We start from the raw sequence: 17,948 nt of genomic DNA, 5'->3' as shown, positions 1-17,948 counted from the left end.
TACTACAATGTAAAAATATTAAGAAAAGAAAACCCTATCACATGCATAAATGAAAGATTGCACACAAAGAACTCCCATCTTTTCAAGCTTCAATAGTACATATTCTGCTACTATATATTAAATACTGCATGGTTTGCCCAAGCTAAGATGAAACCACATCATGAATCAATAAGCATTTTGCATTTTCTTTCATTATCTGCTCAAAGTCATGCCTACTGCACCTCTAAACATTTCATTAAATCCAATTATACAGCAAACACTCCCAAAATAAACTTAGATTGTATTGTAGTTTCACTTAACAGTATATAAAATGCTGTGTTGTGACAGGTATCAACTATCCATTAGATACTGAATCAATTCTACTAACTGCTACTAACTGCTTGTTCCTTTACTTTCAATCTGAAGGTGTCTTTAGGTCTAAAGTGGGTCTCTTGTAAACAGCATATAGATGGGTATTATTTTCTTATCCATTCTGTTACCCTATGTCTTTTGATTGGAACATTTAGTCCATTGACATTTAGAGTGAGTACTGAAATACGTGAGTTTATTGCCATTATGTTTCTTGTAGAGTTGGAGCTTCTGGTGGTGCTTTCTGGTCCTTTCTAGTCTTTGTTGCTTTTGGTCTATCTTTCTTTCTTTCTTTTCTTTCTTTCTTTTCTTTCTTTCATCATTTCTACCCTTAAAGAGTCCCCCTTAAAATTTCTCAAAGGGTTCGTTCAGTGGTCACAAACACCGTTTTTTTTTTTGTTTGTCTGGGAAACTTTTTATCTCTACTTTTATTTTGAGTGACAACCTTGCTGGATAAAGAATTCTTGGGTGCCTAGTTTCCTGATTCAGCACATTGAATACATCCTGCCACTTCATTTTGGCCTCCCAAGTTTATGTGCATAGGTCTGCTGCAAACCTGTCTTCCTTTGTATGTTAAGGCTTATTTTTTTCCTTGCTGCTTTCATGATTCCTTCCTTGCCTGAGTATTTTGTGAATCTGACTATGATATGCTTTGTTGATGGTTGATTTTTGTTGGATCTTGTAGGAGTCCTCTGTGCTTCCTAGATTTTGATGTCTGTGTCTTTCCCCAGGTTAGGAAAGTTTTCTGCTAAGATTTTCTCACATAACCCTTCTACCCTTATTTCTCTCTCTTCATCTTCTGGGATCCCTATGATTCTGATGTTGTTCCTTTTTAATGAGTCATTGATTTCTCTTATTTTTAAATTGTGCTCTTTTGTTTAACTCTCCCTTTTTTTTTTCTGCTTCATTATTCTCCATATGTTTGTCCTCTATATTGCTGATTCACTGCTCTGCCTCATCCATCCTTGCCACTGTGGCTTCCATTCAAGATTGCAGCTCAGTTATAGCACTTATTTCATCCTGACTAGCTTCTACTTCTTTTATCTTCATAGAAAGGTCTTCTAATCTGTTTTTGACCCCAGATAGTATTCTTACCATTATAATTCTATATTCTAGTTCAAATATCTTGTTTGTATCTGTGTTGGTTAAGTCCCTGGCTGACGTTTCTTCTTGCTCTTTCCTTTGGGGTGAATTCCTTAGTTTTGTCATTTTGCAGGAAGAAAAGGAATTAATAACAAAAATAATTAAATTAAAAAATTGAAAACAACACACACAATAAAAAATCAAATAAATGATGCTAGATCCTACGTATGTTTTGTTCTGGTTATTGAAAGGAGCTTGGTTGATTAGAGACAAAAAGGGAAAGAATGAAAATTAAAAAATTAAATACAACACATCCACACACACAAAATCAAATAAATGATGCTAAATCGTAGGTGTGTTATGGTCTGATTATTAAAACGAGCTTGATTGATTAGAGAAAAAATGAAAAAATATTTAAAAACTTAAAACAACACACACATATACACAAAGTCAAATAAGTGATGCTAGGTCCTATGTGTGTTATGGTCTGATTATTAAAAGGAGCTTGATTGATTAGAGATAAAAGGAAAAAAATAGAATTTAAAAATTAAAAACAACACACACACACACACACACACACACACACAAAGTCCAATAAGTGATGCTAGGTTCTATGTGTGTTTTGGTCCAATTATTGAAAGGAGCTTGATTGATTAGATTAAAAAGGGGGAAAAATTAAAATTAAAAAATTAACAACACACACACACACACACACATCATCATCAAAAAATGATGATGGGTCTTAGGTGTTTAGGTCTGCTATTAAAAAGAGCTTGATTGATCAGATTAAAAAGGGAAAAGAAAAGAAACAAAATAAAAAACCAAAAGTTTGAATATTTGAGAAAATGAATACGATGAAATAGAATAACTTGAAATGATGTAAGTAAATTAGATTTTGAAAAATTTACAGAAAAGTAAAAAATTTAGTCAAAAACTAAAAATATAAATGAAAATATTTTCAATTAAAATTGAAAACAAAAATTTTTACATTATCTTTCTCTATTCAAGTAAAATAAAAGAAATGAAAAAGATTTTCAAGATTATCCTGAAGAAAATTAAATAAGATTATTCAGATTAAGGCACTCTACTAATGTCATTATTTCTATAATGGAGTCAGTTTCAGACCTGCATCCTTACACACGGAATACAGCCAGATCACTGCTAAACTATCCTGCACACCTAGATAACTGATTTGAAGATTAACACAGCAATCTGCACAACCTGAAGCACAGAACACAGCAGGCACACAGCAGAGAGGTAAACTGGGGGAGAGAGGAGACACGAGGGCAGGGAGCTGTTTTTGCTTGTGGAGAGAGGAAGGAGACTTGGGGGGGTGTAAGGAGAAAGGCACCCCCTAAGAAGGGCACACATTGCCCAAGGCAAAAGGGACCACCCTTGTAACATTCTAGGGGCAGGCCTAAAGATGGAGGCTAAGACTAGTCACGCCCTACCTGAGGGTCCTTGGCCCACTCTGTGATTGGTCAACACTCTAAATGTTGTGATTGGGTCCTGCCAAAAGTAACAAATACTCTAAGCAATGTGAATGGTTAAACCTGCTGTCAATAATATTGTATAATAATGATTGGATCACTGTATTTCCTGTAATTCCCCCTTCCCAAACATAAAAGCCCTACCCTGCCTTTGTTTGGGGCTCACTCCACGTGGATCCAGTAAGTCTGTGAGCCCGAGTTTAGGCTGGCCGGACCTAAATTCATAATAAAGCCCTTTGCTTTTGCATGTGTGATTCGGTCTCCCAGGTAATCTCTGGTTTTAGGGGGCGATATTAAAATCTGGGTACAACACGTGTATGTGAGCTAGAAACAGATTTCCAATCTGTTCTGCCATCTTGGCTCCTCCTAGTTATCATTTAATATATTTGCTCTTATCTATCAGTTGCAGTCAAACCTAGGTTGTAATTATTAAAATCTGTTAAAGCTATGACACTTTGCTCATTTAGTAATCCTTTCTAACATTCTGCATTAAAAACATATGGTCATTATTTAGCCTACAAAAATGTATTATTTCTATAGGATATCAAAGAAAAGTAATGAAACTTTGATGTATTCAAGAACATCTCTAGTTTACTACAATAATAATATCCTAGAACCTGGTGGATTTTTTCCATTACTAACAGAAATATTCTCTTCCATTTTCATTATTCATACAAATGGAAAAAATAAGATTTTAACATCCTTAAGCCCTATTTACTAAAAATTGAAAAACAATTAAAAATTTTCAGTACCCTAACATGTGTAGTATAACACTATAACCACTCTTTCGGGTTCCCTTCAATTTTATCATTTGTGTATTTATATATGGCAAATTAATATCAGCATTAAATCTCATTGTAAAGAACTAACACAACTTTGCAATTATAGAAATAATGACATTAGTAGAGTGCCTTAATCTGAATAATCTTATTTAATTTTCTTCAGGATAATCTTGAAAATCTGTTTCTAATAATATATATTTTTTTGATGTGAATCTCTTCAATTGTGGTCTTAGATGAGTGTGATTGAAGAATGAGATGGTATTTACTGGTTCTTACTTATAAGTGATTTGCCTTCACATTCTGGACCTTAGATTTTATACAAAATATTGGTAATTACAAGAAAAACAAAGAAAATACTGCAATTATAACAAAAAGCATGGCATAGTTGTACACATTTACATGATGTTTTCTCTTATGTATGTAAACTCCAAATCAAATAATATCTTGAACAACGTACACTTACTTCCAGTGGACATAACAAATACCATGTTTCATTAAAGGTTAAATTAGACTGAAAAGGTATTAGAAAATAAAATTCACAGTTTCCGTAAAGAATAATAATCAGCAGAACAGAATTAGATCTAATTCTTTATTATCCATTTAGTATAGTTATTTATATGCTTTTATCAATATTTTTCTTATATTCAGCTACTTTAGGTTTGTGGTATTTTAACATTAGCATTAGCTTTGTACATAAAGTGTTTTGTGTCTATGTTAATTATACAAATACAGAGAAAGTCATTTTAGAGTAAAGCAAAGAAAAAGCAAAACAAAAAACTCAAAAATCAAAAGAAAAACAACTACATAGTATTTATTTTTTTAAATTATTCTTCAGTACTTACCCCATGGATATGTACATAGCAGGTATTCAATGTATGATTTGCAAGCAAGTTAGTAAGGGAGAAGCAAATAAAAGTATGATTAAGAATATTTTCTTTTTTATTAAATTTTGTGTTTCTGTGTGGAATGTGTGTGTGTGTGTGTGTGTGTGTGTGACAGAGACATAGAGTAAACTCCAAAATTTAAGATTGACTGTAAGTGCCAAAAGTCTTGAAAAATTTGTAATATCGGAAGATGAATTAAAACACTTGGAAAAATGGAAAAGTTGAAACACCTTCAAATCACAAAATAATATTTCTTATACTTCTTGTTCTTTGTCAAAAGTAGGGGGTGATAATGCAATATCAGAGATGGGACTCAGACATTGGAAAGAGATCGAGGAATTTAAGCTTACAAAATCTGTACAGAAGTCTCCCTGTGAAGTGAAGTTTAGAATTGACAACAGCTGATTTCATGGCTTAGAGAAATTCGTGTGTAAAGCAAATCCCTCAATTTAGTGGTCTGCTTCCTCATTTATCATTTAGGTTGCTCAAAAAAAGGACATGATCAGAGGAGGAAGAAGTTGGGTGTTTTATAAAATGTGTTATAACATTAAATTGGCCATGAGTAGACACAAATGTTTTGAGAATATAATAAAGTGATTTTCTTTGTCTAATGAATGTGATATTTGTGTACAATTTATGTAGCCATTTAAAAGTCTTAATTAAGAGGAATTCCATGGATACACAGAGACACCAACGTTCAAGTTAAGATCATTGTGCTTCCAGACTGTGATATAATTGATTATGAAAATTTGGCCAAAGTTTATTTAGAATATTATTTTTTAGGCAAAAATAAACACTGGGAAAAAACTGTGATTTTCTAACATATACGTGATCAAATCTATATTTCAGGAAAATATACTATTAAGATGATTATTAGGCTTGTGAGCTCTACTTTTCATTTCAGCCTATGCCATGTATGGTTTCAGAGATCATTAGTTCCCTAAAAAACATCCATCATCTCCTACTAGAGAGAGAGAGAGCTCTGATATTTAGCTAGGAAATACCTCCCAGAGTGAAGACTACATTGTCAACCTTCTTTACGTGTGACTATTTGATAAAGATATAATCTATTAATTGCAATGAAAACATTTTAAGACATTGAAAGGAATACTTAGGGGAGCTAACTCAGCCAGAAGGGGTCTCTCTCTTTATGCTTCTCTCTCCCCTTCTTCAGATCTGTAACTCAGATATGATAGATAGATCAGTACCCACCTAGGTTTGAACCATAAAGTGACTTTGAAAATGGAAGCCATTTATCACATATTTCTATTTATTTTTTAATATTTTAATTTGATATTAAGTAGACTTTGCGGGTATGGGTATATTTGTGTGGGATGCATGTGTGTGTATGTGTATGAATGTGTTTGAAACATATACTGCTTTCTAAATATATGCATATTATATGCTTTCTAAATATATGCATAAATATATGCATATTTCTAAATATATGCATATTGAAACATATACTGCTTTCTAAATATATGCATTATTTTTTCTTACATATAACCAAAAAATTAAAATAGTAGCAAGTTGAAAAAAATAGAAATGTTCCTCTCTAATGTAAAGTCCTGAAGTTGTCAAGCCAGTATGACCAGTTCATGGTGTCTTTTGTTACCGTGGCTTTAGTAATTTTGTGCATTGAAGTCCAGCATTTTTGTGACTATTGAAATCTAGACTGTCTAGGAGGGCTTAGTGAAATAATGGGGGGATATATGAAAATATTGAATTGTTCTAAATGACTAAATACTTTTTTTATTATTGAATGTCTATATAATTATTACTTTTATCCACATACAAGATACTCTAAACCCCTTGGAACAGTGTAAGACAAATAGTAACATGTAAGAAATTATTTAAATAAAGCTAAACATTTATTCAAGAAACTGTTTTTTAGTATGAATGCAGAGACTCTCTTTCATTTAGACTATCTCAGTGACTTTGGCCTGGCTACTTAAATGAATAATAAAGGTCAGACAGACATATAGTCTGTGCAGACATAATATTAGGCAACTAAAATGCAATTCAGGATGAAAAAGTAGGTATACAAAAACAACCTTAAGAAAGGAAAATTGATACTTTTAAATAAACTCTTTATTCAAAAATGCTGACACTTTAACTCACACCAGAAAAGCCTTTTAAGGGAAATGTCTTTTAAGCCATAAACCACAAACCTAAGCCTTGCACGGATGTTCATAGCTGCAAGCATTTTGTGGAAAAAAAAAATCCTTGTGTGCAATCTTTCCTTAGCTTCTTTTCTGTCACAATTTCAAGCATCCACAAAAGTGGTAAGCAATAAAAAAAAATTTAAAAACTCTTTGGATTAAATCGCTTGGATTTATAATTTCTTTGAGAAGATTAATGTAATCCCCATTAACAAAAAACTTTACATTTTCATGGTATCTATAAAGTTGTTCATTTTTCTAAACTGAAAGGACTTCCTACATGCTCTGCCCTCAACTCCTTGCCATTTATCATTAGTTTTTGTTTATGGTCTGTTAGTCAGTTTCAGTCCATGTGACAGTACTCATATCTAAGCCAATTTCAATTCATTTCTTAGTAAGATTTTTGAAACACAGTGTCAACTGACTTATTAAAACCATTTTCACAACAAATGAATTAACAATAGTTGTTAATTATTTCAAATTAAGTAATCTATTTTTTGACATTATTCTCCAAACATTTCTTCATACACTGAGTTTTATTACATACAAAAAGACAGCATTCTGTCATTTTCCTTTTCCAGGTCTTTCAGTTTCCTAAATATGCAGTTGTTGAAAATAATTTTCAGAGATCATCAACAAGTTTTTGCACCTCTTGTGAGTAAATAGTTTCAGGTTTACATATGATTCCTAGTATTGCAGTAGTTTTCTTGAAAAACCATGAGAAAAGTTATTCTAGGAAGAATATTCTAAGAAGGGCAATTTGAAAAAGCAGAAAATTCCTGGAGTTTGGAAAACAATGGTGAGCCCTGTATTAATCATAATGAAACTTTCTGGTTTCTAGAATTTTAATATTGCTTAAAGTAATTTCACTTGGATTTTTGTTAGTAAGAATATGCATATTTTAACTACATCACAGTGGAATGTAATTTTATTGTAATCATCCTTTGTCCACAAGAACTTTGGTCTATGGCATAAAAATGTTTTGGTTTCCAGAAAAAGACAAAATCCCAAAGCTAATGTGAATTAGCTCTATGAATTCAAAAGGGATTGTTACAAGATCAAATATAACAATATAACCTAAAGAAGAATGGAAATAATTATACTAAAGAAAAATAATGTGGCTATTCATTAATGTTTAATATGCATGTCTATATGTGTACTGTCCTACAGACATTAGCCCTATGTAATAATTTACATTCATATTTAAAGTAATTGATTTTAATTAAAATTAAAAATTCAGTTTCTCAGTAACATTATGTTTATTTTAAGTGCTACATAGTCAAATGTGACTAGCGACTCCCACACTGCACAACAGACGTAAAACATTTCCATCGTTGCAGAAAGTTCAGTTGGACAGCACTGGTTTAAATCAAGAGTCAGCAAACTATGATTCACAGACCATCACCTATTTTTGTAAATAAAATTTGCTGAACACTGCTATGCCCATCCATTTATTTATTGTCTGTGGAAGCTTTTACACTACATTGGCAGAATCAAGTACTTGCAACATAGACCATATGGCCAGCAAATTTCAATTACTGATAATTGGAATTTTTTTTAAATTGCCAAATTGCTGGACCGTGGACTAAACAATAGCCTAACTATAATAAACATATATTGATATAATAGCTACATGTAAATATTTTCTTAAAGAGTGAAGCAAAATGCTTTTCTAAAATGTTTTCTTTATTCTTTACAGTTTATTTATTTATTTTGAAAGAGAAAGAGGAACACACATAAGTAGAGGAGAGGCAGAGAGAGAAGGAGAGAGAGAATCCCAAGCAGGCTCCATACTGTCAGTGCAGAGCCTGGTGTGGGACTTGAACTCACAAACTGTGACATCATTACCTGTGCCGAAATCAAGAGTCAGACACTTAACTGACTGAGCCCTCTAGGCACTCCTTGTTTATTCTTTAAACAAAACATTTGAAGAACATAATATATATTTTGAATCACAATATATATTTTTATTCCTCAGTTTTCATGACGTTCTGCATACAAATTACAACCTAGTTCATATTCAGACATTAAAAAATTTAAAATGATGAACTTTGATTTAAAAGTAAAAGAGACTACCTGAGGTTTCTGTTTGACTTTGGCATATTTCACAAACTCATTTGTTAGTAATTTGTAGGGTTTTTCTTTCTTCCAGAGAGATTGCCTTTATCACGTGTATAAGAAATCATTTTTCATATTGCCAATCTTTAGCAATAATACCAATTTAAAGAGAATCACTTCTTGCACCTGCTAACTCCATATCTGTAAAATATAAATTGCCTTGGATGTATACTTTTGTCATTGTAAGAAAACCACAAATCTCTTCTGTATTCTGGATAATCAGAAATGCTGTATAATCAGAAGAGCTGATTACAAGTGAAATTGACTTATACCCACAAATGAAGTATTTTAGGAATTTCTAAAATTATAAGGATTATGTTTTTTCCCCAACTTCCTATGATTTAGACATCAAGTTTTGCTTAGAAACTAATTTTAAGGTCTGTTTAGAAGCCAGTATATGCAAAGTGTCACTAGAAAGAGCCAGAATGTTATAGAAAGATGGCAAGATTATCATTTGTTTATCATCACTTTGGAAAATATGATGTATTGATTAAGAACTTCAGTGTTTCAGTCAAACTTCCATGTTTTGATTTTCCATTTCCACTTTTCTCACTTGCTAGCTGGGTAATCTAGAGCAATATATTAGGGTACAAGTTAAGACATGGTAACAAACATGCAAAAAATTGCAGTGACTTAACTAAGAAAGATGGTTACTTCTACATAAAATTCTATAACTGAGCAGTCCATATGATGGCACAGTTGCCCAGTAATGTCTTTCACAGCACTAAGTATCAGTTTGTTCATTTATTTACGTAGATATTGCCCTATTCTTCTTGGTCAAAATTAGGCCATTATGAAGTCTGCTTTTTCCATCTGCAGAAAGAGTTACAAAGATAATTGTGAGGGTGAGCAATTTCCTTTTGACCAGCTAGCACATCACTAACAGTTTTATTCCATTGGTTAGAACATAGTTAAATGCACATAATTATCTTCAAAGAAGAATTGGTGTTTATATAGCTAACCAAGTGTCTATTTTGGGATAACCGTATTTGAGAACCATTGTTCCATGTTTCACAATATTCTTACCTTTAAATTGCATCTTCCATGGATTTGTTGTCATAAGCAATCATATGAGTACCTGTAAAACCTTTGGACAAGCACCTGAATCCTTAATAATTTTTATCTCTATTTCTATTTATGTAATTACTTTTTTCTGTGAACTGCTTTGGTATACTAGAGATTACAAAAGAGGAGTAAAAATGCTTTATTTATCAAAATTGTAGGTAACAATTTTTGTGATGATGAAAAAATTATTAATAATAAAAATAAATAACCAACTTAGTGATTTAGGCTGAAATCTGTGATTTGGATAATTTTATAAGATTTTTATTTTAATAGATATTTTCATTGGTGTCCCTATATACCACACCAATGCCTTTTGCTAAATTATTATATTGCAAAGGAATATTTCCAGTAGGTTGGGAGAATCATTAAAATATTAAGTAAACATAAAGTACTATGATCGTTTTGAAAATTCTGGGTAAGGAGGATAAAAATAACATGATTTTCTAATCGAATTTTGATGATAGTTATAGGGGAGCTAAAAACAGGATTTTAATTTTAAGAAAAGGACAAATCACAGCAGAGTCTAGCATTCTGTTACGAGAAACTGTATTAATATATTCATGAAATTTAAATTTAAGAGTTAAGTTTCTTTTTTGAGCAACTGTAGACAAGGAGCCAAACTGCTCAGGTATCATCAGGTTCTCCTACGGAAGAGTTAAGAAAAACCTTGTTGCTTCTGGATGAGGGAAAGGAAAAAGTAGCCTTTCTGAAATAGTCTAAGGGTGCTCTCCATAACAAAGGCCTAATCAAGCTAAGTAAACACTTAAACCTGAACCTAATTCTACTTGGATAAAATAAAAATAACCTATTCCAGCACACACTAGCCCTCCAGTTTTAACTAAGGTAATAAAGAAATGTTGAGAAACTTTTGTGAAGAGCCCAGGATAGAGGAGAAGACAGATTTAATCGTAAGATTATAGAGTATTTTACCTACCGCCCCAACACTGACTACCGCATCAACAGGTCACGCAGGAAGAGCGGTTCAGGAAATCCAAAGACAAAAGAGGAAAAAATCAGAACACAAGAGAAGTTTAAACCTCTCCTATTTACAACTACAAGAAACAAACAGCCTAACTCCTAGCCAGCTTAAAATAAACATTTGCACTAAGGCAATCTCAGTCAAAATCCCAGCAGCCTCTTCTTTGGACATAGAAAGTTTATATGAATAACCAACACAATATTGAGGAAGATGAGCTAAATTGGAGACATGACACTACCGACTTCAAGACTTACTATAAAGAACCATAGTCAACAACAGTTTAGTATTGGCAAAAGAATTGACAAATGGGTCAATAGAACAGAATAGAGAGTCCAGCAATAGACTCACACTAACTGATCTTTGAAAAAGTACAAAGGGAACTCAATAGAAAATGGATATTCTTTTCAGCAGAAGTGCTAAAAAAATTTAGCTTTTAAGTTTGCAAGCAAGAAATGGTAGGATAAATAGATCTAATCAAATGCCTTATAGCTTTGACAAAAAAATAACTTAAAATGGATCAATGGATAATAGGACTAATTTTCAAATTCAGCATTATAAAACTTAGAGAAAAAATATAGGAGAGTAGCTAGTTACCTAGACATTGCCAATAAGCTTTTAGATACATAACCAATGTCATAGTTCATAGTACAAAACATTGATAAATTGATCTTTTCATTAAAATTAAAAACTGCTTTGTGAAAGACATTGTTAAAGAAAAGTGAAGACAACTAGAAAATGGGAGAAAATATTTGTAAGTACATATCTGAAGAGTACTTATAACCAAAATAACATACAGATCTGTCTTAAAGTAAGAAAGAAAACAAAACAATTAAGGCAAGAGATCTAAACAGACAACTCACTAAAGAAGATATACTGATTTTATATGACTACCAAAATATATTCAACCTTAATTGTCATCGGTGAAATTAAAAGTACCATATGATACTATTTGGTAGTATATCTATTAGGATGGCTAAAATAAAAAAAAAATGACTATACAAAATGTTGACAAGGATGTAGAACAGCAAAACTCACATTCATTGTAGGTTGAAATGAAAAATTCTATAGCTACTTTGGAAGATACTTCTGCAGTTTGTTACAAAGTTAAACAGTCTTCTCATGAAATCCAGCAAAGATGTCAGTAGGTATTTATGCAATTGTTTTCAAAACTTATATCATAAAAGTCTTCAGGCAAATATTTATGGCTGCGTAATTCATAATTACAAAGCTAGAAACAACTAAGATAATCCTTTAATAGATGAATGGATTAAGAAATTGTAGTATATCCTTACAATGGAGCATAATTCATTAATAAGATAAAATAATGAGCTCTCAAACCTCAAAAGACTTGAAGGAAACTTAATCGAATACCATCAAGTGAAAGAACAGAGTCTGAAAAATCTACATGACATATACTTGCAATGATATGACAACTTGAAAAGAGAAAAAATATAGATGTACTACCTAGCTCATCACTTGGAGCCAGTGACTTGCAGGCAGAGGTTGGGTGATAAATACCTTATTTATCCTTCTAGGAACCTTATGGTGGCAAAACTATTTTTTTTTTTGGTACTGTAATGCTGGATGCACGCCATTATGCATTTGTAAAAACCCATAAAACGTAACAGCATAAACAGTGGACATTAATGTGTGCAACTAAAAAAATCGCTTAGGGGTTTGGGGAAATAGAAAGGAATAAACAGAAATTTCAATTTTATTACATTGTATTGAAAAAAATCTAAAGGGGGGCAGCAGATAGGGTAGGGGCCAAACTAACATTGGAAATAAATAGAATCTGTAAAATTAAAAGCACACATGAACTGCATTCTAGTTGTTAAAATGTTTCCTGTGGTGTACAGTTTAAAAAATAATACTACTATACATGGAATACTGGAACTGAATTTTTAAAAAATGGAAGATGGTGGAAGTTAAGATTCCTACTCTTAGAATGGGAATTTACATATAAGCAAGAAGAGGAAGCTAGAAAGCTGTATATGGTAATAGGTTAGAGTTTGAAACATCAGAAAATGTTGATGTTTAGCTTAATCTATGTATTGTTTTATATAAGGATATCTATAGATATGTGTATAAACATGCTTTAATATACAGACATGTTTCTGTGCCATGTCAGCTAAAAAAGCTAAGAGGAATGAGACTTGAGGAGCAGCAAGCATTACTAACATCAATATCTTAGCTTCCAGTACTTTTCTTCAATGAAAGGAATGAGTCTTCTTTACCAAAATAGCTTATTCTAGTACAAGGATAGGAAATACATGACAAGCATGAATCTCACAGTGTCGGAAAAAGAAAGTGTTCAGACAATAAACACACACACACACACACACACACACACACACACACATTGATGGGGGCACATCCACGAGCACAGGAATCAGCTGAAACACATCCTCATGGTCAAAACTGAGAGGAAGAATTTGAAAAAATATCCGAAGAACTAGCAGATTGTTATCTAAAATACAAATAATAATAACTGCACATATATATGTGATTTAAAAACTTAGAAAATCATATCAAAGTCAACAATATGTAAAAAGATAGCTTATCATTTACATATTTTACCACATGACAAAATGGAGTTTAGCCCACAAATTCAAAGATGGTATAATATTTTTAAATCAATCAATATGTTAACATTAATTAGACAAAAGCATAAAAACACATGATCATCTTAACACATACAGAAAAAATAATGTGATTAAATGTACAGCCATTCTAAATAAAAACTTTCAGTAAATTTGGAATAGAAACAAACTTCTTAACCCAATAAAGAGCATACATGAAAAACTGAAAGCTAACACTATATTTAATTGTGAATGTTTTGAATTAAATAATTGAATATCTTGAAAATTGAGTTTTTAGGGAACCTAAAAAAAAGAACAAGACAAAGATTTCTAACCTCAAAACTTCTGCTCAAATTGTCCTACAAGTTCAACCTAGCAAAATAATAAAAAAATAAATTAAAATAATGAAAATTTGAATAGAAAAAGTAAACTATATTTATTTACAGACTACATGATCATTTAGGTAGAATCCTGATGGAATCTGTAAGTCTTACTAGAACTAATGAGTGATGTTAGCAAGGTTGTAGAATACATGATCAATATTCAAACAACAATTTTGTTTCTAAATACCAGCAGAAATAGAAATCAGAAATTAAAAAGATACCCTGTTTATAATATAATTAATATTGTGAAGTGCTAAGGGATTTATCTGACATGAACGCAAAAATCTGTACATTGAAAGAATATAAGACACTACAGAGAGAAATTAAATATTAGATTTTGAGAAAAATAGAGACATGCTGTTTATTGATTGGAAGATTCAGTATTTCTCAGGTGGTAGTTCTCTTTAAACTGATCTGGAGGTTCAAAAAAATTTTAATTCATAGGAAAATGTAAATGCAGATGTCAACTTTGAAAAATGAAAAGCGAAGATGAAAGACTAACACTAATTTTGGGACTCTTAAAAGTTAATACAACAAAAGCATTTTGTTATTGGTATAATCATAGATGAATGGAACAAAAAGAGTACAGAGGTAGATCCATTTGCATACAGACAACTTATTTTTGACAAAGGTTGAAGGATAAGTAAATGGAGAAAAAAAACTTTTCAACACTCGTGCTTGATTAGATGAATATCTGTATAAAAAACAGTGAACATCAATGATATCTGTACAAACAAAATATTAATAATTTGAAATAGATAATAGGCTGAAGTGAATGCTTTAATCTATAAAATGTATAGAGGAATACATTAAAAAATGATGTTAGTCAAAAATACCAAATATGCAGAAACAGAGAAGTTGATAAATTGGACTTCATCAAAATTAAAAATAGATGCTATTTGAAAGAATTTTTTTCATTTTCAACAATCTGATCAGCAAATATTTTTAGGCATGTAATTTATTGTCAAATTGGCTTACATACAACAGTCAGTACTCATCCCAACAAGTGCCCCCCTCAATGCTAATCACCCATTTTCCCTCTTCCTCACACCTCCATCCAGCCTTAGTTTGTTCCATTAATATAAAACTCTAGAAAATGCAAATAAGTCTATAATGAGAAAGCAATTTAGTACTTTCCTGGGCACAGGGTAAAGAGGAAGAAAGTACAATAGGATATGGGAAAACATTTGAAGGGTCTAGATATGATCATTCTCTTGCTTTTAGTGTTGATCATTTCATAGGTATAATCATTGATATAACAATATTGGAAATAGTTATTATTGTACTTTATTCACAAATGTCAATTATTACTCAGCAATAAAATCAACCCAGAAAAAAATTGATAGGTACATTAAAGAAATTTACATAGAAATAGAAAAGTAACCAGGTTAATAAACTTCTATGTATTATCATCAAATTATATCATTATTATATCATGAAACTAGAAATATTTTGGCAAGACTATAATTTCAGTTACATATGCTAAAAGGTATAAAATCAATATTACAATAACTTCAAAATAGTGCCACACTGAAAATAATATTTTTTTAATTTTAAATTTATGTAGGGGCACCTGTGTGGCTCAGTCAGTTGTGTGTCCAGCTTCAGCTCAGGTCACGATCTCACGGTTTGTGGGTTCAAGCCCCACGTCAGGCTCTGTGCTGACAGCTAGCTCAGAGCCTGGAGCCTGTCTTTGACCCTCCCCTGCTCATGCTGTGTCTTTCTCTCAAAAATAAATAAAAACATTAAAAAATTTTTAAATTTATGTAATAGAATTACTTATGATCTTTAAAATATGTTCTCCAGGAAAGAAACTATCTAATTATAATTTTGTTACTAAAGAAAAAAAATGTAACAGATAAATTGTATATTTGGATATCACAATACATCTGGGTGAACTAGCTGAATGAATAAAATTATTTGGAAAAGTTACTGTGTTAAGGAAATTGCCAATGGGCTTTTTACTGCTTAACATTATGCCATTCATGTCATATTGATACATTATAAGAAATAAGAGCAAAAATAGTCTATATGAAACAAAACATTTTGTTTTCACTTTGTACACATATATCTGAAAGAGTAATAAATAGAAAAATAATAAATAGAATAATGAATTACATAAATATTTTCACTAAGATGATTCTGGTCACTGGGATACTATGAAGAAAACAAAATAATGTAAATATGTTTAACAAAAATCCAATCCCTTTACCAGACATTTTGCTTTTGGCTGGATTGTCAAGATGAATATATAGAGATCTTGATTCTGAGGATCTCATTTTTTAGCACTTCTCTGAAAATTATCTAACATATTCGTTTTTAAAATGAATGTATTATTCTATGCAAAATAAGTCAATCAGAGAAAGGCAAATACTATATGATTTCACTCATGTGGATTTTAAGAAATAGATGAAAATAGGGGAAAGAAAAAAAGAGAGAGAAGCAATTCATAAAAGAGACTTTTTAAAAATAAAGTTATTTGTTTATTTTGAGAGAGAGAGAAAGGGAGAGAGTTTGCATGTGCACGTGCATCAGTAGGAGAGGGTCACAGAGACAGGGAGAGAGAGAGAATCCCAAGCTGGCTCAGTGCTGTCAGTAAGAAGCCTGACACGGGGCTTGGTCTCACCAACTGTGAGCCACCCAGGCACCCCAAAGACTCTCAACTGTAGAGAAAAAGCAGTATTGCTTGAGGGGAGGTGTGTGGTGGGGATATATCAAATGGGTGATGAGTATTAAACTGGGCTGAGCATTAGGTGTTATATATAAGTGATAAATCACTAAATTCTACTCCTAAAACTAATATTATGTTGCATGTTAGCTAACTAGAAATTAAATAAATAAAAATTTGAAACACTAAAAATGAATAAAATAAAATTACACACAAAATTTGGAATATGGGAAATTGTAAGCAATCTCAAGAAAATTTCCAAGTTTTCAGATCTTAGTTGCTGTTTAGGGATACAAAGAAAATGTATTTTATTCCAACAGATTCCTCAATAAAATATCCTGGAACAAATATCCAAGTAAGAGACTTAATCATGTTAATTTTGACGTGTTTTTTTTTTTAACTTTTGTGGTAACAGAAGTCACTTGATAATAATTCAGAAAGATAAATTATAGACACTGTTTTACATTCAAATCATATAAGTGATTTGGGGGCACAAGCAAGGGAAAAATTAATTAGACTGAGAAAATCCTTGATATTAACACATTGCTTTTTTACAGTACTAATGTGTAGTTATTTGACTATTTTTTTTTGAAATTGACAAATTTCAAAAGGACTGGTAAAACTGTACTTTTGAAAACATGTGTCTTAAGTCTTTCCAAAATGTGAACTATACACAATAAACAGGATAATGCTGAAGTCATTTTGGAATTGTGACTGCAAGTCATTCATACCTTTTTAAAATGTAAAATCTACAAAAAGAAATGAGTAAAAAGTTGCCTTCCATTAGTGTCCCACAGCTACTCATTACCCAAAGCAACCTGTTATAATTTTCTTCTAATTTATTCCAAGAATATTTTGTTCATTTACATGCAATTTATATTTTATATATACACTTTTTGTTATTTTTAATTAATAGGCTTTATGTTTTTATAAGAGTTCTAGATTTAGGGAAAATTGAGCAGAAATTACAATCTCCATATACCATACACCCACCCTTCAGCACAGCTGCCCTGTTATTAACATCTTACCTTAATATGGTATCTTCGTTACAAAAAAATATAAGTATCTATACATTACTATTCATTAAACTCCAAAACTTACATTAGAGTTCATTCTTTGTGTTTTGCTTTCTATGAGTTTTGACAAATATATGTCATGGATCTGCCATTACAGTATTATACAGAATAGTTGCACTGTTGTAAAAATCATGTGTTCACATATTCAGTTCTCCCCCTTGATACTCTGACAACCACAGATAGATATTTTCACTCCCTGTAGTCTTTCCTTCTGCATAATGTTATATAGTAGAATCATACAGTTTGTTTTCTTTTCTGACTGGCTTCTTTCACTAGTGCTATGTATTTAAAATTGTTATGTGCCTTGTCTTTTCATGCCTATCTGATA

This window comes from Suricata suricatta, chromosome 4 (genome assembly GCF_006229205.1).
Source record: "Suricata suricatta isolate VVHF042 chromosome 4, meerkat_22Aug2017_6uvM2_HiC, whole genome shotgun sequence".
NCBI lineage: Eukaryota > Metazoa > Chordata > Mammalia > Carnivora > Herpestidae > Suricata > Suricata suricatta.
The sequence above is the reverse complement of the archived record's forward strand: the minus strand, read 5'-3'. Positions refer to the sequence as shown.